Source organism: Blennius ocellaris (assembly GCF_963422515.1).
Source record: "Blennius ocellaris genome assembly, chromosome: 20".
Taxonomy (NCBI): domain Eukaryota; kingdom Metazoa; phylum Chordata; class Actinopteri; order Blenniiformes; family Blenniidae; genus Blennius; species Blennius ocellaris.
Window position 1 is genome coordinate 11,449,256 of NC_137669.1, and position 26,936 is coordinate 11,476,191.

Consider the following 26,936-nt stretch of genomic DNA (forward strand, 5'->3'; position numbering starts at 1 on the left):
TGCATGTAGTCGTGTCACATTACCTCCACGAGACCTGTTTAACTTCCTGTGGCTCAGGTGGTGGTGCACCGACAGATTTAAAACATTTTTTTAAAGGTGAATTCACATTTATTTCTGTTTTTTCTGAATAATGGGCTCTAAAATGTTGCAGAATATATTATTTTCATTGATTTCAATTCATGCAAACGACTGTTGTTTGTAGGCAGTCTTTCACAGCCAATGACTCATTGCTGTGAATAATCCACTGTGCCACAATCGTTTTTCACTAAGTTCTGGAAGATTAAAACTGATTGAAGCACAGCAGCAGAGAGGATGCTTTTTAAAAAATATTTTCTCTCACTCACAAAGTTGGATGATGACTTTTTTCCCACATAGTTGAAAAGTGTTGAGAAAATGAAATAAATAAATGTAAAGATTTCCATCTGGGCTAGAGCCTCTACTTCCCTTTTGCCTGTATGCTTCAATTACTTGCTTCCCAGAAGTCAAAGACTCCATCCTGAGCCCTTCTGCAACAGATCTCTGCAGATTTGACAGCACAACACATGGGCATAATTGCATTTTCTGTATTATAACAATATGGTTTTTAAAAAAACGCGCACACATTTTATATTGAGACAGCTCAAATGGTTGATCAGCGAAACCTGACGGGAGATCTGAAGAAGCTGTTTGTTTTACAAACAAGAGCAGAAGCATTATATCAGGATAAAAAAAAATAAAATAAAAAAAAGATTAAGTAGAGCATCGTAAGATTTGGTCGTCAGTATTTCTGAACACTGGACGGTGAAAAAGCTTGGATTCTCTACCTTTTCATTTTTCTCAAGGGTCTCACATGGCTCATTTGATCTTACCCCATCATTTCCAGAGGCGATTTTGCATCATGGCAAGCATGTCACGGTTTGAAATCTGGGCGGGGCCTTTTCAAAAAGTCAAAGAGGTTAAATATTTGATGAGCCATCTGAAAAAGTGTTTGTTTTTCAGTCTCCGCGGTGGCTTGGCTCCCTGTCCCTGCTTTTGCCCTCAGTTAGATGGAAACGGCATCAGTGACCCTGAACTGAATGAAGCAGTGCAGAAGATCGATGGATGTCAGGCCAAAGTACCATCCTCCAAGCAGTCAGTGCGTTTTGGACTCATGTTTCCTGAAAGGACATATACATCAAGAAGCATCATTAGTTTATTAAAAATGAGCATAAAATAAATGCAGTTTGGCTGCTCAGTGGCTTCTTTTTTTATGACAGACTCTGTCTTGATGCATTTTCTAGTATGAGACATTCCCACAGGATCCCCTTTCTCTTGAATCATTTTTATCCAGGGGGAGATACATTTGCTGCTAATACTGCTCTTTCAGTTACTGAAGCTGTTTCACCAGTCGAGCAGACAAAACATTAAACAAATGTAAACGTGTCAAATGTTTTTACACCATGTAAGGTCATCTTTCAGCCCTATTGGACCATCTTGTGGTCCAATTCTGACCCACTGGCTGCATATAAGACACTTAAGAAAAAAAATCAACTCAGCAGTAAAGCTGCACCTTTTTTTTTCTTGCAGAATAGATTTATGACAGTTATGTACATAAATGTTTGAGATCTCAATATTTTTCTGACTGCTTCAGTATGTTTAATGGCGTCATTGGTATGTTTACACTGACTTCACCTCAGCAGATGTTTTGGTTGGACCTCTGCAGATTGATGTAAAAGTAAACCATGATAATGTAACTCTGAATGACCCGGTGTTAAAATCTGAAGCGGACAAAAATTACGATCAGTATTGCGTTAGAAAAGCTCAGCAGGAGCTAATGACATCCAGGTAAAACGCAAATATCAACTCAGGCAGACCGGAACACAGAAAATGAAACACAAAGGACCATCTGGCAAAAAGCGGCCTGAGACTGTAGCTCACTGTAGATCTGATATCGACAACTAGCAATTTATAAATGTTGGAAACCTAAGCTGCTGCTGACCAGGTGAGGCTGAAATCAAAGAGAGCCAAAAAAAATAAAGATAAATAAGTAGAGTGGCTCAGAATGAAAAGTGGAGGCTGAGCACGTGTCAATGATCACAATGAAGGATAAGGTCATATTTTTACAAGTGCGGCTTAACAGGGATCTATTGTGCTTTTTCAGGGATTGTGTTCATATTCAATAACTCAACAAGAGCAGTTTCCAATCAAAACAATCTCTAGAAGTACTTGTTTCTCCAAAGCTGGCTTGTTGTGCAGCCCCTCAGCTCATCCTTTTTCTTAATGAAGCCTTGCTGGATCAGTTCATCCATAGTTATAAACAAAAAAAATACTGACTGCTCTGCTTTTGATGCAAATGTCAATACGACACAATCCAGTGCACTTCAAGGCCCCATGAGAAAACTCATTTTGGACAGGTGCAATTGCAAAAAGGATTTAAATCAAATTAAATATCCCATTTCATTATTTTTTGTATTGTTTGTAACGTTGCTCTGAAATGTTTTTGCATTGATGAAGGCGTGACCAGGAACATGAAATACAAATTAGCCTTGGCTTAAAAACCCTCATGCATAACACATGTAATGTTTAATGTTTATTATAACTCATTGCACTGCAAATACATCTGAAACATTTCAAGTAATGCAGACATAAACTGGTGCACAGATTCATGCAAACAGTTGCAACAAAATGAACTGCGTATAGTTAAACGGCAGCCTTGGTTCAGGTCCTAGTTTCTGAGTCTGAGTCTCTGAGTATTCTGTTTAAAAATGGGTTTTTGGGGCCATATGGTGATTCAAAATGTTCCATGCATGTGAATGTGAGCCTGTGTGACAGTCTGTCTCTGTGCTTGACCTGTGATGGACTGGCCAACCTCCCGGGGTGTAACTTGCCTTCGCTCAAAACTCAGCGTAGGACATGGATGTATGGATGGATTGTGGCAGAAAACATACAAAAAGGGGTTCTTTCATGTCTGCGAGCATGCTAAAATATAGTACCATATGAATTAGCCGACGAAGTACAGACACAATCTACATTTTTTTTTCAGAGGTCCGAACTGTTTTTTCTGCTCGACATCTGTGGATTTCAAATCTCATCACACACAAGTGAGCTGGAGAGGGAGCATGTTATGTTAGCTCTCTCTACACCCTCCAGCTAAACTGTGCCTGCTGGGTGATGGAAAAAGACTCTTACTGGTGATTTTTTTTTTTTTAATCAGGAAGGGCACCACCGACATCTGGTTATGCGGGTTCTACTTCAAATCTAAAGTCTGGCAGTGGGCAACATGCTCTATCGCCACTGTGTGACCATTTATTGATTGGAACTAAACAACATTGATTTAGTACTAAAGAAAATCGTACAAAAGGAGGTCTTGATGAAATCCAAAGAAAATGCTGATTTGTCAGAAAGCTTTTTTAAACCTGTATTAATGGGTTTTCAGTTGCTTGAAGACGGTAAATGTTGGGATCTGTGCTTTTGTGGATTCTATGGAAATAATCTGTATTTTAGCAGAATGCTCAATAATGTCCTCCAGATGGTTCCTAAATGTCTTTGTCTGATGTTCAGTGCAGCAATTTAAAAAAAAACTCCCTGAAAAGAGTTGACCTCCTGCCACGATGAATAACGCTGATTTACCTCAATCAAGAAGCCACATACTGCATCATTTAACAATTTAATATCGAGCTATTGATTGTGGGCGCTTCACTTTTTCATTTCATTCCAAATGTGTGTGGGCTGCTTCAAAAATATTGTTGTTGGTATTTATTTATTTTTCTCTTCTGAGCTGAGTCGCAGAGAGAGACTAAAGCGATTATCTCAGGCAGAGACAAATCGCAGAGCTGAAAATACTGAAGTCTTTGACAGTGAAGGTGATTCTACTCAAATATGGGTTTGTATTTCTGTTTCATAGTTGGACACTAAAATCCTCCCTTCATACATGACATCCCAAACAGTCAGCGAGCCCTCATTATCGCATGACCAGCCTCCATGCTGTTGTAAGTTCAGCAGTGGATCCAATACTCTTCTCTTCTGTTGTGTGCAAATTATTAGTCAAGCAGTCTCGGGGTTTTCATTCGCAACAAACAACATTCATTTCAGCTTCACGTATGGATTTCAGTGAGTCCTAAACAAAAAACAACAACAATAATTGCATTCCTACATGCAGGCATGCGATTTACTGACGTCCTTTTGAGTTGGAACAGAGCACGGATGCTGCCAGTGCACTGGCACAGACTCAGATAGGACCTTGCTCTGCCTTCATTATCGCCCACATTCGCAACACGCAGCAGGTCCCACAAAACGGGCTTCACTCCAGCTCGGCTTCACTCATCCGTCCTCCACCATCCGTCATCACCGTGGCTGACCATAATGAGGGAGATTCGCTGAGGACCTTTCAAGCAAGTGTGTCCTTGAACCACAACGCCACCGTCAGCACAGTTCCAGGAGTGACCAGGGAAAAGAGCGCATTCTGCCAGAAGGGTTTTTTTTGCTTCACAACAGGATATTTGGATTGGATTCATTTTCAAATTCAAATGGACACAGATTGTAGCTCTGTGAAAAAGTTTCTTTTTTAATTATGTAAAAATGACAATTTATGGAAACCTGGAGAAGGACTGACAGACAAGACGAAACAGTGACGGGTGCATGAACAATAAGCTCAACAAAGTGAATGCACCAATAATCAGAAATGTGGGAGTCAATAGTTAGAGACTGATTCAGCAGAGTGATGGGCAATTTGGATGATTGTGAGGGTGACAAACATTTCTTTGTTACTGCCAAAGGCCACCAAGTACATCTGCCACAAAGACTTATTCAATTTATGACAGCAAAAAAGGATTTCCCTCTGGTATTAATAGAGTAATTCTATTCTATTCTATAACAATTACTCTACTCTTAACCAATATGTATGCATTTGGTATTTTCTGTCTTTAAGTAAACTCAGTCAATTATAAATGACACCAGGTTCAAAATGGGAAAAAAAAATGTTATCATACTACTCCTACTTCTAAAACAATTCATTTGTTTAATTTTGGAAATTGGCAAGCAGTTTCTTATTTCTGGGACAGCAGATGAAAAGGAAATCCAAGGGCACCGGCTGTGTGCAGGGTAAAAAAGAATGACCTCTCCATATCTTCTGGTGAAGCCTGAGCGAGACTGTGAGGTGAAGCCTGCATGTGTGGATCCATTCTGTGAGCATGCAGGAGAAGGTTGAGACCACACAGGCAACCCAAGTGATTAATGGGCAAAAATACAATTAAAGTGGAAAACACCAGTTACTGGTACCACAGCCAACTCAAATACAAGTGGTTTATCTTTGTCAATTAAAAGTTTTCGTTCACATTTTTCCCCCTTCTGTAGCATAATTTAGAGCTCATTAGTATGTGCGCAGGCCTGCATGTCGAATGCAGCTGACCAAGCTGACAACTTTTGCTGAATGATTACTGACATTCCCAAGTAGATTGTGTTTGTCCACTCCTCTCTTTCTCCTGGCTGGATGTCCTGTCTTCCTGCCAGTTTGACGGCAGCACTGCTTGTGTGGGGATCGCGTGGCTTTAGGGATGACAGGCTCATCATGTCTTTCACTGCTATAATGTTCTATAAATATGCAGCTACATGCTCACTGCTGCATTGTCTCTTGTGTGTGCGTGCGTGTGTGTTTGTGTATGTGTGTGTGGGTGAGATGAAGAGAGATGAATGTCAAACTCGTGATGACAGTAAGAGCAGAAAAACAGCTGCTTGTGTTTTAATTAGGCGAAAGCAGAAAGTTGTGGAACAAAAGACAACAATGAAATCCATCCTGTCTTTTTGAGGACTGCCTCAAGTGCTGGTTTCTACAGATGTTTTATGTTACGTACATTACTTGATGACAAAATTCAGAGTTGGGGAATGAAACACTGGAAATCATGGTCAAGGTGGACGTTTGCTGTCGATTAAATTATCATGATAATTTTTAAAAGAGAAGATCAATAACTTCTCCAATTTACTGAATCCACCAACCGAAAATCTTCGGACCTGCTTGATAGTTTGTTTTGATGATTTTCATTGCAATTACCACAGGCAAAGATGATGTGGGTGGGTCAGAGGGGGAAAGAGTTTAATAACGTGGGCAAAGTTGCATTAAGAATATTGCAGTAATGAGGCTTCACCCCTTTTAGTTCTCCCTTCAGTTAGCAATTACCACATGATTATTTTGGGTGTGATGATTTTCTGGTCTTTTACTGGACCTAAAGATTCACTGCTGCCTGTAATGCCACTAAACAGTGTTCCACATTTAAAGGAATAGATGAAGTTTTTAGATTTAATGACTTCACGAGTGCTGAAAGGAGTTAAAGCAGCATTGTAGTCATGGTACGGAGTGACCTCTCAGTAAAATAGATGGGTTCCGTATTTATAATTGTTGTGCAAGCTTTTACCAGTTGATTGTTTTAAAAATAGTAGCTATAATGCAAAAATGTAACTAGTTCATCAAAAAACAATGTTTTCTTCTTCTCCTCTGTCTTTTGATCTATCTTTATAATGTGCCCAGAGCTGTATTCTTATAATGTTGCTGTGACACATGAGGTGACCTGACAGCACTGTGTGAGTCAACCTAATGGGCCATTCACTCATTGGATTCAGCTACAACTCCATCAGTTCATTCAAGAACGACACTCAGAAAATAAGATGAGCAGCAAGAGTCAGAAGCAACCAAACAGTCGAGGCAAACTACCAACATGCAGACATGCGCGACGACATCAGTGGACACAGTTTAATGTTTTACAGTTTTACAGGAATTTAAGTTTGTTCATTGTCCTGTAAACAGGACCTTGCTAGTATAACAAGTGTTTTAACAACCACATTGATTAATAATAAAAACAGTTTCCAGATATGACAAAAATAATTAAAGCGTGCATACAAGAAAGTCATTGAAACCATTGGAACTAGTGTTATAGTGACAAAACACCTCAATTTAGATTGCACCATTGTGGGATATTATAGTTACCAGTCGGGAGAGGTCCAATTTCCCATCTTGAAGGATTCACACAACAATAACAAACCAGGCATTACTATTAATTCCACTAAAGCAGCTACCAGGTTAAGCAACATTAGACCTGGACCAGGGAATCCTGAAACCTCACACTTTTCATGTGGGAAGCTTCCCTCCGAGACATTATTCCTACTTGGAAGGGGAACCTTTCCCAACCAGTAACTCAGGAATGCTCCATTATTCATAAATTAGTGATTTCATATAAAGTTGTTATATCACACATTGTTACATTTTATGAGGGGCGATTTGATAAAGAGGAGAACACGAGAACAGCAAATTTAGCATAATGATTCAAATACAGTTGTTGTTTTTTGTTTTGTTTTTTTAAACGTAAACAAAGGAAAGAAGTGATTGAGGATAACCTGGTGATACATTGAAGTCACACAGTCAAATTGCGTTGTGTCACATGACTGTGGCCTATTATTTTTTATTCTCAGGGCTGGTGTTTGTTTTAAGAGCCGCGGTTCAGAGGAGGGTCCAGTCGCGCGCGCACACCCGTGAGGAGGTTTCTCCTCTCCTCTCCTCGCGCTGTGTGTGTCTTTAACGCAGAGGACGAGGTGAGGCGAGGAGGAGCTCCGCAACCACACGCTCGTCCGCGTAAACCGGGGTCTGTACAGACGCCGTTGGATTACCGGCAGTAAGCTGTCACCGCACTCAGCCGCTCCACACGGGCGCCGCGCAGCGCGCACCGCCGGTCCACACCTCGTCTCAGAACGTCACCGATAACAGTACAGAAATTAAGACAAAGGGACCAGAGGAGACACCCGGGAGGAGCAACGGCGACAGTAGAAAGCGTTTGATTGATTTTTATTGTGTGGATAAAAAAAGGAAGAAGAAAAAATAAACTTTTATGCGTAAAGAAGAGCGCAAAAGCTGGGAGCCGCTCTCCGCTCATTGTCCTCAGCATCTCAGTCTTTAACTGGGGCTTCAGTCTCTGACATCTGTAGAAAGAAGGTAAGTCACATTTAGGGTTTTGTTTAAGTAAGTTTATTAAACGAGTCATTATTGCTTACTGGAGACAGTGACGTGGGTTTATTCCCTCATTTCTTCGCATTTGGCATAATTTTGGGGCTGATGGAGGTTTTTGCGTTTGGCTGTTGCACTGCGCTGGATTTACAGGTTTCTGTGTTTCTTTCTGCACAGCATGTAGCCTGGAGGAAATTAGTTCATTAGAAAAGGAGATTGACCTTTGATTGTTTCAAGGAAAAGATAATTGAGAAAAGAGCATGTGCGTATTGCAGCAGTCTGTGGTGGTCTGTTAACAGTAAAATACTCAAAGTCATGTTGAAAATAATCCACCACAGAGGTATAGTGCAATAAGGAAGAAAAATATTCAGCATTTTCTGGAAGGGAGATGGGATGTGGTGTTACTGAGGGAATCCTGATCCACTGGGTATTAAATACAGAATTACACATGCACACACAAAATCCATAATTAGGTTTTGCATTGGACACTCTGTGATGGATACTTGCACATTTAATGGATTTCCAACAGTAGAACACACACTGCACAGTGAAGAACCTCGAGAGTCCTTTTAAATGTGTCTTCTCTGTAGCCAGAACCGTGAAGAATTGTTTTACGTATAATCCCATACATCACACGGAAATACTCTCTGCAGATTTACTTGCTGGTTGGTGTCCACACAGAAGAGTGACTCCTATTCACGCGGGCGACTGTTTGTCTTCAGAGAAATTAATGAAAGAAAAAAAGAGGTGTGCTGTACAATACATTTGCAATAATGTCCATTACTGTTGAACATAATTCACAGAAGTGGTTATATATCAAGGGTCAGTTGAATGTAACCTTTCTGCACTGCGTCTGTCGAGCAATAAAAGGAATGGAGTGTACATGTAGATGGGATTCCTTGCTCCCACAAAGTCACATTCACACGAGCCAAATCCACCCAAGTATTTCTTCCCTTCGTTTTCTCTCTTCTCTTCCCCTCTTTCTCGTTCTCGCATTCATTTCAATACAGCTTGAAGCCAATCTCATATGTTTGCCTTCATATCGATTATATTAGCAAATTCAAAGAAGGGGAAAATGGGCATTCCTTCGTGGATCCATCGGCCCACAAGCCGGAAACACACCGAGCCAAGATCCCTGCTGAATGCTGCCCGACTCACTTCAGTCTCCAGTAGAGGCAGACACAGCGCCGAAACAGAAGCCTCTGCCGAGAAGACGTCTGCAACTATATCGGGATTCGTGTTTCGGGGATTCCTTTGTGTTTGCATAACCGTGCTCAGAGTAATAGCCTGTGTCATGAGGTTTTATTAGAGGCAGCGGTAAGGGAAGTGGCTTCAATGAGCTGATATGACTCCAAACCCCGAGAGCTTCACAACACACCCAGAACGACGATGTGCACATACTGCGCAACACAGAGGGAGACGAGAATAGCAACAAACACACAGCCAAGCTGTCAAAGAAAGAGCGTGAGGCAGAGATAGGGAAACAGCACCGAATGAAGATGACGGCCGTGAGGAGATACGTGCAGACAGGCAGGCGGCGATATGAACTGTGCCCCGCAGTGAATTGGGCCGGGCTGGCAATGTGTCTGGCTGCTTTCTGAGTCTCTGAGATAAGTTTGCTATTCATCATCCCACACGATGTCTGTCCACGCATCTGAATGTCTGCGTGTGTGGTCAGAGAGTGGCAAGCGGATGTGCAAGCAACCGTCACGTTTGCTCCTGGAAAGGTCTGAGAATCAGAGGAAGTTAGGGCTCTCCTTGAAACACAGAAATATGGGCCCCTGAAGGAGCGACGTGCCTCAAATTTAAAAAGGTGGTCACTATGCTTTATGTATGAATACATTTGAAGAGTTTTGGGTGACATTTTTGATTAGAAGTGAAGATATCGAGTCTTAAAATCGCTTGTTCGTGGGCTTTCTTTGATTTAAAGTAGTGTGGTTCTGCAGCAGTCGCAGTGTAAAACGACTGCGACTGCATGTGTTTTGATGTCAAATTAATTACCTGCAAACTCAATGTAAACTCAGGTGATTTCCATAATGGAGACTTTAGCATTTTGTTCCCACGGTGTCATGAGTGTTCATGGGTTGGTGATCAGGTGCCGGTCCCCACAAGAATTGAAAAACAAGGTGCCAAACACACAGATGCACGCAGGTTTTGTCTCCTCTCCCCTCCCCTCCCCTTCTCACACTCACAAAGTCATGTAATTGAGACCCATCAGTCAGAGAAGGTCAGCAGACTATCCTTATCCTGTTTTATTCCCCAATATTAATCAAGCTAATGCGCCATGTTTTATTCATCGGTTACTTGCAGGGACCCTAAATGTCAGTCTCTCTCCAGCCCAGCATTGTAAACCACACAATCATGAACACGGCTATACTTCATTTGCTTTTTAGGGCTATGAGTGACACTTGTTCTGTTACCTAATGCGCTCTTGGAAAAACAAATGCTGGCAATCAGGCCTTGCGCTAATTAACACAAGGGTAGTCGAGAGTGTGGAAATGATCGCGTCGTTCTCAAGCCAGTTGGAATATATAGACAATTTTGATTTTGCACACTTACTTATTTATCTTGGCTCGCAGGCTACATGCCCCGAGAGTCTGCCTAATTGGGACAAATGCCTGAACGTCGCCCATTAGGGCTTCGAGTTCTCAAGGCGGCGAGCCATACATCTGGCTCAGACAGGTCCGAGTCCAAGGGTAAGCTTTAACCTTTTCAGTTGCATAAGTGTGACTTTGTAGTCTGAGTCAGAGGCAAGGATTTACTACTGCATTTGAAACTACTGGGGGATGTGTTACTTACCAGCACACTTCTGGTTGTGTGTAAAACGATGAAGACATTTATGGAGCACAAAGAGACACTAAAGTCGACTGAGCTGATAGCGTCAAGCGAGTTGCCCTGGTTATGGGATGTGATTAAAGTTAAGCGTTGCAATATGTGCGACACAGCTGCAGCCGTTCTGCAGAGCTCTGCCCATCCTTCATGTGCCTCCGCTCTCGGCGCGCCGCATGACTCAGATGTTACCTTGATTCAGGAGAATCCCGTTACTCACCATTAACCATAAAGACAAGAGTTTCTCTTGTCGCAAAATTTAATTTCGCCGTCATCTGTTTCGGTTATCTCTGTCATGCTGTTTGCTCATTGCAGGTGGCTGGGTGAGGAGATTTGATGAAATGGGGGGATGCAGCATTTGCAGGTGATTTGAGGAGTGAAACTCCAGAATTTAAGTACGCAAGACATAGTTGAAGGAAAAAAACAATTCTTATTTCAGCTTGGCAGTAGTGCACCACTTCATCACAAGCGCTCCATCTATTGCATTTGCACAGAACAACTGGGGTTGCATCAATAGGTGGTGCTAGAATAGAGCAAATAGCTGATGGCTTGATAAACAGAAGCCCGTACAGCAGGGGAGAAGTGTGTATTTGTGACAAAGACAGACACAGGGAAGGGTATAACGTTTTCATAAAAATGGCTGTGTCTCCCCAGGTCTCTGATTTACACCCCCCCCCCCCCCCCCAGTAATACCTGAATTGAATTTGTTGTACCACGACGCAACACACCTCGTAGCTGGTGGCAAAACGTGCCGCCTCACTATCTCCACTGATTGAATGTTCCCTATTTCAAATCATGAACATTTGTTATTACAGCTCAGGAACGTGCAGTTCCACATCACCTTTCAATTGTCTTGGCAGTTTTTATCACATAGGTTGAAAAAGAAATCACATTACTGGTTCTAATACACAAAAATCAATGTGAGAAAATGTAATAAAATGGTTTCCTGGTCTCTTTTTTCAGGACCTATAGACAGCTGTTTTCAGTGATAGAGCAGCTCATTATGAAACAGTGTTCTGTGCAGCAGTTTGATTAAAACCTCTTTTCAGCTGATAAATTGGGCTTTTAATGCAAATTCAGTACTGCAGGACGATTCAGGCTGGAAAAGCTGTTAACCTTCTTGAACATCCAAAATCTTATTGTAACACTGATTATGGGAAAACAATTAAACGTTTGTCTATTGAAAAGCTGCTCTGAACAGCAGTGTGGCAGAGTGAATAACAGCAAAAACACTTTCGATTCCAAGACAAATGTGTAGTTCCGGGTTTTTCAAAGTGTGGCGGTACTTTCTTGTGCTGCACATTCATCATTCAATCTGCCTGTCGTCATTTAAACAGCACTTTTCAGATAATAAAATGCAACTCAAAGTGCTGCACAAATGATTGAGCAAATTCTAAAAGAGAAAATATTGGAAAACACACGTGAGTGCACTTGCGCATACTTACGCATTACGACATTAAACACATACGGATTGGAAATAACATTGCAGTTTAAAACTGTTGGAACAAATGTGTATTTTAATCAAATAAATATTAGTTTTAATATCTGGTTATTCCTTTTTTATAATGGTTTTTTTCACATATACTGGGAAAAGTCAACCCCTTTTTCCTATGTTGATCTCTCCTCACACTTTGCAAACTGCTATTCCTCCAACGACTTTGTGAGTGTAGTAACTAAGCATATGTATGTAAAGTAGCAAATTAACATCCTTATGTCCATGTGTCTATAAAGCTTGTTGTCATGACAACAGGCGACATAAACTGACTATTTTCCTCACCTCATATGGTAATTTTCTCTCCCTTTCAATGTGTCATTCGTTCATATGAATGTCTAAACTTTCGCAGTTTATCTCAACATCTTTACTTCACACGTTTTCGCCGTCATTCGTTTTCTCGTTTCTTTTCTTTTAATCAGATCGGTTGATTTCAGCTTGATCTCATCATCTCTGTCCTCAATTTTGTCCTTGTCCTCCACAGTTAATTACATTCTCAATATTTCCCGTCTTTCAGCCATCTCTGTGTGGAGGTAAGCGAGGACTCACTTCCTCAGGGATTTTTCTGTGCCTTCGTGTCAACCTGAGACGGCTTTTGTCGCTTGGGGAGACACACAGAGACACGCAGTCACCAAGCGAGCATAACTCGGGGTTACTGACACAGATGGAGGCAGTGTTGGCTCGGTAACTCTCTTCCCGAGAGTTTGAACAGAGTTTTTTTTTACAAAATCCCAAGTTCTTGATTACCATTAAAATGAGCTGCTGTCGCGTTACTTGTCTTTTCTTACTCTTTGTTTCCCAGCGGGGTGTCCACAGATTATTATTGCAGAAAGGCTTGCCTTCCTCCAGCCTTCCAATCACTGACATGTACAGTGATGCAGGTGAATGTTTTTGGAACCACTCTCTGACAGTCACGACACACGGATGTATCTGTCTTCATACATGTCTCTGCAGTCTGTGGAGATGTTGCAATAGATTATGATTAAAAAAATCTTTTTTTTTTTTTTTTTTTTAGCAAAGCTCAACACAGAAATGGAAATGGAAAGGTCATTAAAGGGCTTTTATAAAAAGCATGAAAAGGTCATTAAAGAAAATGTTGGGGGAAATATGCCTTCTTGCCTTCAATTAGGGAGGTGAAATTGATGTGAATTTTGTGATTGGACAATCATCATGCAGCTGGAGCAAAATACCTGAGTTTGGTTGAAAATGGAAAGTGGAATCAAATGCGAAGCTGCTTCTAAAAGTGATAATACACCCAAGCTGTGGCTTCATAGGGAAGATTACTTGAAATGAACAGGGTATGAACCTGTGTGGGTTTGTGCAAAAACAACAAGCATTACTCAGGATGCAATATACCAATAGGAAAAGCCAAATGATGGCATTGCTGGTATATTGAGTGTCAGCGATATTAAAGTATGCATGATGCGATTTATGTGGGCGAATACAAATAACAGGTTTTGAATAATAATCCGAGAATAATGTTCCATTACATTTACACTGGAGTTGTGAATGCAAAGCTACTTCCAATATCTCTTGAAAGTAAATAATGCCCGGGTAAATCTCTGCTTCGACTCACTACCCTGTTCATTTAAAACCAATACAGCTGAAATGTGTGCAGTCTCCTTTCAACTTGTGCTGATTCAGCATCCTGAACATACACTGGCGAGTGAATAAAGCTTTCAGAAATATACATGTTGGGTCTCCACTGCATCCAAGGGTTTAATATAAATATTACAATTTATTGCAAACAGCACATTTCCCATCAATGAGACTACTTTAGCTCTAATTATCATGGTAACTACATTTTCCTTGTTTGCTGTAATTAATCTAAAAGCAGAATCATACATTAATATAAGCCAAGGCCACAAGCACAAAGCTAGAAAAAGTAGGCGTTTGCATTTTACTTTAGCTTGTTCTCATTCCTTATTTGAAGCCGTTGAGAGTCTCAGGAGTTCCATCTGCAGTATAACTTTTATAACCTTTAGATATAATTTGTGATTACTACTATTGGTTACTTTGTTTTCGTGCACTTAGCCCCTGGTAGGCTTACACTTTGCCCACTTTGGAGTAGCGTTATTCTTGGCAGCTGTCTACTTTTTCTTAATGGCTGCGCCAGCACTGGTCGGTTGTTATGTCCTGTCTAAGTGTGGCTGAGACACAGCCTGAAATAGAAGCATCTTCCAAGTAGCCACAAGCACACTCTGTGTAACGGAATAGTTGTGGTGTGTTCTTCACAATGAGTAGTATTGCAAATTCTTTACAACAATGACAGTGAGTCTTGCTTTACAATAATAATCAATTAAGAACTACAGACCCCCCCTTCAAATATGCTTAAGTTTAAGATCTAGCTACTTAAAGGGCCATACACCATTTACCAGCTCCCACACTGCAGTAAAAGCCAGCAGGCTGGCATTTTACCATTTTAGCTGCTTGGAACATGAAAAATAAGAAATGTCCTTCCATCTTTGCTCCTTTAATCATACCACCTTCAGTCAACATCACAGCTCCCTCCAACAGTACTATTCCAAAATGTCCATCTTTTTGCATTTTTACACCCGAAAGGGAAAAGAATGGACACACACATTGGTAGAAAAAAAGAATTTTGCATTTGAATGGATCCGAGTTTCTCCATCTTACTCCACACTGAGCTGAACAGGTCCGACCCCTCCTTTGCTCCTCGTCATTTGGAGCGCTGGAGATGAGGAGGAAAAGTTCCTTCAAAGTAAATTTTCTGCATGAGATAATATGACAAGCCAGTGGATCAGGCGCACATTAGCAGAGAGAGATCGAGAGCCAGGAGGTAGAGCTTAATGAAATCTTCTGACAATGGGGGGGGGGATCCTCTCATCCTGAAGAAAAGACAATAGATAATTTTGGACGCCCAATGAAATTTTCTAAGAGCATTAGTGACACATCGGACTCTGAGAAACCCCTGCTGCTCAGCACTGAAGTCTCCCTCTGAGGGGGTCCTGAGAGAAAAGCAAAGTGAGGTTGGCAGTAATTATTGCTGATTCTTTCTCTCCAAGGACAGCACTGACTGTGCCGGGAGACATTGTTAATTCTGACTTATTGCAATATGCCCAACTAACAGAGCCTGCACATGATTTTCCAAGCAGTTCGGCTCTTTTTAATCTTCATTTGATTCACGTTGGTTGTAATACAGCATGTGATAACCCGCCATTAAACCCTCCCTGATTGATTGGTGGCACCTTGTGAAAGTCGTTACACCGAGTTTAGCATCTGCGGCCAATAATTTGCTCTGTTCTCGACACAGTCGGTGTCAGTGTTTTCTGCGTTTCAGGCATTTTTCTGTAAATCTGTTGATGCAATTTCAAGTAAAATGCAATTGTACTTTTGTTTTAAAGCAGGGAGATGCAGATGTTTATCTCAGTGCCAGTCATCATCATGCAGCAAAAAACCTGCTGACGTCTTATAGCAGTGGCATGTGTGATCTTGGCTATAATGACACACTGGCGTCTCCTTAACTCTCGCTTTACCCATTTTTGATACAACAGATCCGACTGTGATGATAGAAACGCACCAAAACAATGTTTTTGGTAAACAGCCGTCACTGGTGGTGCAGTAAAAGTGAGTTAGAGTTGTTGAAGAGGTCCGGGGTGACTCTTTCTTCCTGAGGGGTCTTCACAAAGCGACCGCAGTGGCTCGTTGTACAAAGAGAAAATTATCTGCTGCATAATGACACTCTCCCGCAAAGCCTCCCAGGTCACCCTCAGGTCCTCGTTCTCTTGTTTTTTTTTTTTTTAATCTTTTATTTGCGTCTTCTAACAGCAACTGCATTTTTTTTCACTCATTGCACTCATTATTTCTAAATTAATTGATTCCTTTACTGGGTCCCCCCCTCAGCCCATACTCATATCGGTCCTCGGTGATCTTGCTGGCCACTCGTGATCGCAGCGCTCATCTTTCAGACTCTGTTGGTCCCCCTTTCTTCCTGTTTACAGCTTGTAGTAACCAGACACAGCCCACTGCCTGACCCATCAGAGCGTACCAGGGACACTTTGCCCAGGAGGGAACTGTAGTTAATGCCTTTCAGCTGAACTAAAGCAGCAAAATACTTTTTTTTTTTTAATTGCTTTCCCATAGCCCTCAGCTGTACTGTGCGTCCTCTTCAAGTGCACACTGATTCAAGTGGAAAATAGCAATGTATAACAAAAAGCCAGCCGTAATGGGGTCTGTTTGCAGCTATCAGGCTTATTGAAAGCCTATTATTAACTGAGCCAGATTCTTCGGAGTGTGTTTTGTTGTTGATACACTCATTAGGTGATGAGTTTTGCATCCTCTTTAGCAAAGATATTACCTTCATTTTGCATCATAATTTCTGTTGTTAAAAGAAAAACAAACATTTTCCAGCATTTTTATTTATTTGACAAGTAGTTTGTGTTATTTCTTGTACCTGCATGTTTTGAAAAACTGATCCCATCTAGATTAGTTTTTCTGCTCGATTGTTGCAGTGACCAAAAGACAATTTGAATTATTTTGGTAGAAAAAAAAATAAAAAACACATTTAAAGAGGAAAGAGAAGCATAAGTTGAGATGGGGGAGGCCTCCCGAGACAAAGTCCTCTCTTAATAGTAATTTAGAGCATGCTGTGCAAGAATGTGCTCATGGCTTTTTCTTTAATTTATTTTTATTTCTGTGGAGCAAAGCAAAACAGCGAGGCTATCTTTAGGATGTGAGTTATGATCTGCAGATGGGGAGGAGGAATGTGGATTCTGTACTGTAAGTCACCTCGATGACGGCGCCGGCCGGGGCTCAGTCCATTCGTCATCATCTTACTTCACTTTCAACCCGCGAGTAAGATCTTGTGGGCGATGTTTCCCTGCTCATGCAGATCCAGATTTATTCCAAAGTATGCTGCTCTACAGTTAATAGAAAACACAATTTCTAGGAGTTTTTGACTCGTAATGTAGTTAAGGAATGAGCAAAACGATGTTAAAGCTTTATCAGATGAGCCGTGGCAGTGGTGCATGATTGGTTTAGACTGATGCAATTCTATTCAAGTGCTTGTTTTCCACATTAATATTTATTTATGTTTTTGAGGAAATCCAGAAACTGTTTTGTTTGATGACACAAAGTCAAGATAGTATGAAAAATCTTTTAGTAATCATTGAAAAGGTCTCATTTATTTGAGGTGTAATGGTGTTCAATTACAAAACATTCAGTACAAAACCAAGTGTGGGACAGTTGCAGACGTTCTATATTCAAACTAACAAGATATTTAAGATATGCCTGAGAACATCCATTCATAATGGATCCTGACCACCATTAACAATATCTTATACTGTGTAAAAGCCAAAAATTATTTAATAAAAGAAAAAGTGTGTGCTGGGAGAACAAAATGTGGTTGAAGCTCCATCGGGGCTCTGGCACTGTAAAAAACCCCAGATTAGTTATTTTGACTGATCAAATAGTTTTTATTAATTGTACAATGTTTGTTAAATATAAGCATTAAAATAAATAGACTTATTAATCATCTCATATGGCAATCAGAATGGATAAAAAATATTTTTATATATTTGTATTTCTTTAACAATGCCAACATTACAGTGTGGTGTTTTGAAGTGATCTTCCATTGGGCGACCGTGGCTCAGGTGGTAGAGTGGTCGTCTTTCGGAGTCGGAGGTTCGATCCCAGTCTACACCGGTCTATGTGTCGAAGTGTCCTTGGGCAAGACACTGAACCCTAAATTGCTCCCAGTGGTCGACTAGCGCCTTGCATGGCAGCTCTGTCCCATTGGTGTGTGAATGTGAGTGTGAATCGGTGAGTGAGCTGATATGTAAAGCGCTTTGGGACTGCACTCAGTGTGGTTAGAAGGCGCTATATAAATCTTTACCATTTACCATTTCCATTAAAAAAAAAAAGTGATAATAATGTCGTAAAATCTCGCTCTTCTTATTGTCAACATACTATAACAACATATTTATTAGTTTTACAGTGTATTTCCGTACATATAGACAAACTGTTCACAAAAGGCAGTTGTATAAAATATATTTAAGTTTTAGTAGAATGTGTTGCAAATTTGGCCCTACTAAAATGGAATCATGGATAACATTATATATATATATATATATATGTATATATATATATATACATATACATATATATATATATATATATATATATACACATATACATATACATATATATATACATATACATATATATATATATACATATACATATATATATAATATATATCATGGAATTTATTACAAAACAATCCTTATTGGTGTTAATACCAGAAATAAGCTAACAAAAAACATTTTTTTAATTATAGATAGATTTTTTAATTATATAAAGATAGAACTAAAAGATTTCTCATGCGATACATTTGAAGTGACTATTGCCAGATTTAGCAGCCAATTAGCCATCTGTGTTTAATTAGTAGAGAGATGCTTTAGATTAAGCAGTGTGGTGGAAGTTCTTCATGCAGTCCCATCCTCAGACTGAAACTTCATTTTGATCGCGCTAATGGATTATTATGAGGCTGACTGTGATCATGTAAGTGCAGACACATCAACGTACATTCATCCACTGATTAGTTAATAGTAGAGCAATTTGCTGCTTGCTTTGCCGGCCACACTCTCCCTGGAATGGTTGCAACGAGCCACAGATAATGGTTATGGCATCAGAAGGGGAGGAAATGGCAGACAGAGAGACTCTCTTCACCTCAGCAAATGTATGCAAGATTTGTGTGTGTGTGTGTGTGTGTGTGTGTGTGTGTGTGTGTGTGTGTGTGTGTGTGTGTGTGTGTGTGTGTGTGTGTGTGTGAGTGTGTGTGTGTGTGTGTGTGTTACCACTGCACTGACTGTGTGAGCACTACAAAGCCAGCCCCACAAATGTCCTCTCTGTCTAATCCACCAAAGAAATACTTTCAGTTGCGGCAGATAAGGAAACTGTTGTGATGAACTACTTTGAACTCGTCGACTAAGTGAACCCACATGTGGATCAAGCCAACAAAAAAAGGTAGAGCCATTAAACAGATCTGCTGCCCCCACTTTCTATTTCTATTTTACGCCTTTTAGGCCTTGAAAAGAACATCCAAAAAACATCATTCAAGTTATTTTTAGAGCCATGACTTCAGGTTCGCCTCCGTTGCATGACCATGAGGTTTTGATCTATGCTGCAGGTTTTAAATCCCCTACATTCATCACGTTGAAGAAATAATACTCAGATTATTATTTTTCATATATATAGAGTGCATAAGGGATAAAATATCCACAAACCAACATGACTGATGTATGTTTTCACACACACACACACACACACACACACACACACACACACACACACACACACACACACACACACACACACACACACACACACACACACACACACACACACAGAAACGTGAACAAACACATTTTCCTTGCAATGCAATCATTTTCAATAAATAGGATTTTTAAGTAGACATTCCAGATATATTGTTTTAAAGAAAAGTGAAAGTTTCACAAGATGCGCATCTGTTGATATTGTACAAATAACAATTACAGAATCGTCACATAGACAAATCGCCCATAACATTATGACCACTGACTGCTTATGTGCATTTGTGTATTCGAGTGCTTCCATGAACAAACAAAGACTCTTTATGTAAACATATTCATTGGAAGATTCTGGTTTGATACGGTCCAAAGAAATCTAATTATGAATGAGTTAGTTTATTGGGATCCTTATTCCCAAACGGGGCTCATGTAAACAATCGACCTGATCACATCTCTTTGGTTGTCAAAACCTTTTTGTTTTTGGAAAAATGGTTGAGTCAAAAATTAAAGCTCTCAAACATAAAATGTTATTTTCCCGATGAAAAGCAAAATGCAATAAGTAATAATAAAATGCTACGTCAATTTAACAAAACCATCGTCAACATTGGCGGCTTCCAGGTAGAAGTGGAGGTGAGATCATGTACTCGTGTCACAAATGGAAAAACATGGCAGTATACTGCATTATGGAATTAATCCACTGACTGAATCGGATGATATTTTTGGTGCATGTAAAGCCACAGGTTATTCAGCGTGGATGTAAACAGAAAGATCTATGTCTAATTTCGTTATGATGGCAACTGCATTTTGTATTCCAAATTGATATCTGTAAGAGCAGGAAAAATGGGCAATATTAATATTTGACTGAGTTTCTCAAACTGCTGAAGAATTGATACTGTCCGCATGACAGAAGCGGCTTGACAGAAGAGAACTCATACAATATTGACTGGTCATAATCTTATGGCTGATCAATGCTGGCATGAGAGTGTGAGTTGTTTGATTCCACTTAATATAAAGTTCTGTCACGAACAGAGTTTCGCCGTGATGATTGTTTAATGAGCACATACATTTTTATTCCTGTTGTTTTGAATATCTTTAGTTTTAGATGCCGTTTTCTTTCTCACTTCAATAATCGGTTGTACCACTGAAAATATTCACGGAGGGTGAGGAAGATGAGTGGACTCAGCAAATTCCACACAAAATACACAACTTTCATTTTCACCACTTATTTAAATTGCAGTTAAAAAAAAAAAATCTGTGTTTGAAGTCAAAGCAAGTTTAATATGGTGCCAAAAGCTGAGGCATGGCCAATCACGAATATATTACTTAACATTGCGCAGCAACGACTTGAGAAAAAAATTATTACATTCAGTGTAAGTCGTAGCACAAGTCAGAACAGAATGCACCTTCAGCACCTTTTCTATTGCCAATAAGCTTTACTACAAGATAATATATATACATTTCCAATCACAGTTTGGCAGCATTAACATGATAATGTGCTGCAGGTAAGAAAATCTGGGCTGCAGTGGTACTTCACCGTGAAGTTTATAAATGGGAAATGATGTGTCCTTGTGCAGGAGAGCTGACTCTTCTGCTTCCTCACTGCTGTTATTAAATCTATTACTCAGGGACAATAATGTCCCATTATTGACTCAGGCTTCTTATCAATATGGGTTTGGTTTCATTCCAGTCAGACCTGCCCAGGCAGCAGCCCCCGGGTCTGCCACCGTCTGCTGCCTCCGAATCGGGGTTTGATCTTTTTAATTCCGTCTTTGTTTCTCTTCCTTCAGTATGTAATAGTATAATGATCCATTTCTGTGGAATTGAGCTTCCATGGTCGACGTGGTCTCCAAGGGATTAATATTCCTTCTCTAAAAATAACTTAGTATCTGCTTGTATAACGTAAATGACGACGTTAGTCACGTTCTGTCTGAGTGGTTATGTTCTTCCTCTGTGTTCAATCATAGAACTTGGCATTTCATAATGACATTTTCATTGTATTGTTTTTCCCTCTGCATCACTATGATCAAAATAAATCCACACATAGATATTGGATAATTATTTATTCGGCGGAGACAGTTAAAAAAAACAAAAAACAATCAGATGTTGAGTTCAAAGTGGAATTTGTTTCACTGATTTCAACCACAAAATATAATTTTTATTCTTATAAGCAAAATGCTATATATTTATAGCCCAGTCAGACGGTCCTTGCAGATAAAACAAGCACATTATCGATATAACCCTCGTAAACGGTGCCATGGATGAATACAGAAGAAATATGGACTCCTCTCAGCACAGAGACGCATTGCTGCATTTTGAATGAGCTCCATTGAGAGTCGGGATGAATGGCTGTCAGTTCCTTGGCAAGAGACACCAAGATGAAAAGCATCCATGCCTCTAAAATGTCAACAAAATTTCTGCCATGTCTACAGACATTTACAAAGGGTTGTGCACCCCGTCATTGACATTCACAGGACCATTTGTAGGGTCCTCTGTTTTTCATTAAGGTTGGGGAAATATTTCATCCAGCTTTCACAACCTTCACACAGATCTGTCATTACCGCCACAGATGAGGGTTTTTGTGCAATGCAAGATTCATTTTCTACACTGCTTGATGCAATATAAAGTTCCAGGTTACACCCTTAACAGGTCATCAGTTAAAGAGAGTCATCCACACACATACACATTTAGCTGTACAGAGAATTTAGAATCCCCAACTAAGCACCCAGGGAAAACCTTTGCATACACATGAAGAACATGCAAACACAAGTCTGAGTACAGAATACTTCGCACGGAGCACAGCATATGTCTGCGTTTCACTGGAAAACTCTCCTGCACTGTAACTTATTAGAGATGTAAGCATTTGATACTTCACAAAATCTTTTCTTGCTACCAACACATCAACTTTTGGAACAAATTTTGCGAAATGTACAAAACAAGTGCCATGATAAATAAGCTAGTCAGTGTTATTCACTCTACCTGCTGCTGATTGGCCGATACTTTAACATTTTACGTTATGTTTACTTTCCTGCAGCTGATTTATAGAAGTGTAAAGCAAATCTCCATCACACACACATGCACATATACACTATATAAGCTGCCATTGACTTGTTTATGTGGGTGTTAAATATGTTTCATCACATCAGGTTGGACTGTAAACACATGAGTGCATGCAGTAATACATTTTTTCTGAGGGTAAATATAGATACACTTATGTTGTGCCTTGGCACACGCATAAGAAGCAGGAGCCACTGTAATCTCTCGCATTCATACTCATTGACACGCAGCCCGAGAAGAAGCATTTCATAACACCCCGCTCATTCATTTGCATATACTTTACTTTTTAATGGGTTTTGCAAAATAGGCTATTGTATCTCCATATCCTGCAGAAATTAGCTTTTCTTTTCATGAGTATTTTCTGTTGCATATACAATTTTATGCATTGTCAATCAGTTTTTTTTTTTAATGAATGTCTTTGTTGACTGCTACAACAATCTCAATTATGGTGGTGTTGTAACTGAATAAACAGAAATGTCAAATTTTCTTTGGTTTGTGTGCCTGCTGAGATGTATTTTTTCCTAATTTTGTGTGGAAATGTTTTAGGATCATGCAGGGCTTAGGTGGAGCCTGCTGTAACAGGGATATTTGTCTTCTTTATTTCTTCCAACCTAATCTGATTTATCATTGAGCGGTTAATTGGTGACCATAAATTGCCCCTTGGTGGGAATGTGAGTGTGTTTTTGTCAGTGTGCTGGTCCCGTGATGGACTGGCGACCTGTCCAGGGTGTTTCCTGTCCTCGCCCATAGTAAGCTGGGATCGGCCCCAGCGCCTCCCGACCCTGCACAGGATTAGTCGGTATGGAAGATGGATGGAGGTTTGTTCCATTCACCCGGCGTACATCCCAAAGCCATTAGCTGTTCCAGTCGGTGCCTCTCATTTTCCATCCGAGTGAGACCTTTCTTTCTGATGCTTTTTAAACTGTCTTGTTTGAGTTCAGGATTGAGTGGTCGGATTACGTGGGACGCCTGCCCTCAGGGGCCTCTGGTCTCCTCCTCAGGGGGACGTTCTCTATTTGATTGCCATCCTTGATCCCGAGGGGGGGGGGTCGCATATCTTTCATCTTTGATTTGTAGCCCCCCCGCCCCTTGTCTGCTACTCCTTTGGGAAGCTGATCTGTGGTCATATAGTGCTTGTTGTCCGGTGGTTTTTCATATCACTCACTCGCCCGCAGTTCTCTTCTGTTCCATTTTATGTAATCAAGGATCCGATGTGAGTCTTTGGAGTATAGATACAGTCTTTGATCTTGCTTAAGTGAGGGCTCGGTTTGCAAACCTAAGCATGGGCTTTGAAAGCCTGTAATAGGAAGGTGAACAAAAATATGCCAGGAGTCTTCAGAAAGGTCACGTTATTGATTCACACATACGTAGAAAGTCCAGCTGTTTTTCATATTGTGGCGTTTATTTCCACTATTCAGTGGGTGTTAAATAGAGATGTAAATAAAGCTCATGTTGATCTGTTTTGTTTAGAAATTATTAAAGAACAAAGTTGCAGTAGAGGATTGGCGTGTCACTCTAACCCCAACACTTCCTGCAGTTCCCGCTGGTCATGGATACGGTCTAGTGGTTGTCAACGATTCCAAAAAGCTTTTGTGTCAAGCTAAGCAGCAGCAGCATCCCCCCCCCAACCACTTCACCCACTCTAAAAAGCAGATTTTCAAAGCTGAAAAAATGACCTGTGTAATAAAATCTTGTGGTCTCTAAAGGTTGCTGTATAACACACAATCACAAGAAATATCAAGAAGCTGTGAATTCGGAGGAGGTTTGGGTGTTTGGAAGGTTTTACATTTAACAAACATGAATGTAAGTGTGGCGATCAGAAAAAACAGCCAAAATTTGTATAAATCTGTAATGTGATGCAACAAAATTTGCATCATTTCCTGAAGCTGTTCGAATGTGACATTATTACATTTTTGACAAATATTTTTTTTAAATCCTGCTCATATTGCCATGGAAGCAGCTTCAATGTTTTTATTTTGTTGAAGCAACGAAGCAAATATGTCTATTTCCCAAAATATCTATTTATTTCCTCCATGTTTTAGAGGATTTCATAAAAGGGTAATTTTGAGATAAAATGATGTTTCCTCTGTTCTGTAACATTGGACCCAAACTGGAAGAGGTCAGGCTGCATTCACCATCTGTCCTCGGCCGTGTGCTTTGGGGAAATGAGACTAACAAATGTCATTCGTTGGTTGACAGATGAGATAGCTGCTCAGTGGAAAGTCAAGAGGAAATCAAGAGGCTGGGGAAAGGAAAGGTTGCCGGATGAAAGGACTTTGTTCCCCTGAAACTGCCCTCTCCTAAATGGCAGATGTCTGTAAGCACCTGAAGCCCGCCATGGTGCTGCCGGGGGGGCTGGAAGTATAAAGTTACATCTAATTGTTTTGGGAAATAAACAAAAACTTAGTGAGGAGATGTCAAGTGTCAGGAAGGGATCTGCTTATTTGACAGTGCAAAGCCTGCAGTGATAAACAAACTCCTTTGTTTACTGGTATATGGGGGAGGACTTATTATTCGGGGGATTACACAACTGAGTTGATATTTAATAAACTCAGCTGAGTGGAATTTAAAAATCCTGGATGTTTACTGACAGTCTTAAAGACAGGTGTATTGTATGTTAATGGATCACAAAAGTGGCATTTTATTTATTTGTTGCGTGATATGAGAGATTACATATTACCAGATCACCCCGTACATTTGTGCACCTCCAACTGAAACCTTTCAAAGACAGACTTAAATACAATAAAAGAGCTGCTTTCAAGAATACTTATCTTCTGATAAGCAAATTTCGGGGAAAATGGACTTTTGTAATTGTGGGTGACGTCTCAGCAAGTCAAAGAGTTCTTTCCTGCCAGACACCGTTCCACTCCAGAGACCAAGAGATAATGTCAGCATGAAACTAAGCATTTAACAAAACGCCATCTCGGCAGCCACCGTTGGGATGCGGTGACATTACTGTGAATTAATCACCTGTATGCAAATCAGCTGGAGCTTTGAAAGCAGTAATCACTGCCAGTGTTCTTCTCTTGTTAGCCAGGCTGGTTGCATGAGTGACACTGTTAAACATCTGATTATTACACTGTGTAATGATGTTGTTTTCTTGATTGGCGGATTCTCGGCCTCATCATCAAAGCAGGTGATTGTGCCGCGGGATCGCAGTTGCCAAAAAAACCCACCAAACAAACAATAGGCTTGCAGTCATTACGATGCGAGAAGTGCTTGATGCGTCATAAAACCTTTTTCATTAATACTTTACTGTCAAATACGGTACAGTGTTGAAAGTAGACGTGTGTATTCATCAGGGTTGTAGTTTCTTGAAGTTTGACAATTTCATAAACTGAAAACTTTCCCTGGTCTCTGTATTTTCCTTTTCATGTCTCCTTCTGTCACCTCTGTCTGTCATCCGTCAAACGTATTTATATTTGGCAACTTGCCTCTCACTCATGTTGATTAGTGCCTGATTGTGCTCCCCGTGTCTGGTTTTCCCCTTCTGCTTGCAAGCATTTGAACTGTGGTAGGAAGTGCGGAAGCCCGGAGAAAACTCCAGGCAAGGAAAACATATAAACCCATCATTGAAGGGTTTTGGGTTGAACTGGTTCTGTGCTGGACTTCAGCAGCACCTCAACATACTTTTATAGAGAACGTGAGCTTGGGTAACTCACTCTTAGTGCTAAATCTGGAAATCCCTGCATTTGCTTAATCCTATATTCTCTTCCAGTTATTTTTCTTTGGGCTGTGACTGATGAGTGTCCTTGATTGTCATCTTACTTTGATTTGATGTTCTATTTCTTCAAACACCCTGCACAGTTCCCTTTAAACTGAACATGTTTTGCCCCTATCCACTTAGCAGGGAACTACAAGGTGATCAGAACACTCTCATTAGACCTTCCAGCTGAGAGGTAATAGTGTGAACCGTTGCGCCACTGTGAGCTTTTATATTTGCATTATAGAAAAGTAGAAAAAAAGGTGCTTTAAAGTGCTAAATATGGTCAGATTCGCTTTATGATCTATCAGTTCAGAAACACTCCAGAGAAACGTCATGTAATCCCCCCGCGGAGTAATCCAAAGACCATTATGAACATAACATAACCTTGAAAGACAGACTGACAAACTTAAAGGGCAAACAGAGTAATGGATGAAATATGCTTGCAAAAAGCAAAGCTTGATACCTGTCAGGATACGTGCAAAAAAGACTCCACGGAGGCTTGTAGCACCATTTGTCTCATTGCTTTCAGGTCACTTCTCCCAGATGATGTATTTTTAAAGCTCTTAAAGAGGCAGAGTACAAAATAGAGGTGATTTAATTTTGGGGAACCCCCACAAAAGA

General features: G+C 40.3%; 1 protein-coding gene across 1 annotated transcript in view; it reads left to right on the forward strand.

Annotated features, from left to right (window-relative positions):
- Nucleotides 1–7,594: 7,594 nt before the first annotated feature.
- Nucleotides 7,595–26,936, forward strand: part of calcr (calcitonin receptor) — a gene marked incomplete at its 3' end in the record, with an annotated part of 54,475 nt that continues 35,133 nt past the window's right edge. Inside the window, exon 1 of the mRNA XM_080516079.1 lies at nt 7,595–7,933. The remainder of the gene's footprint in view (nt 7,934–26,936) is intronic.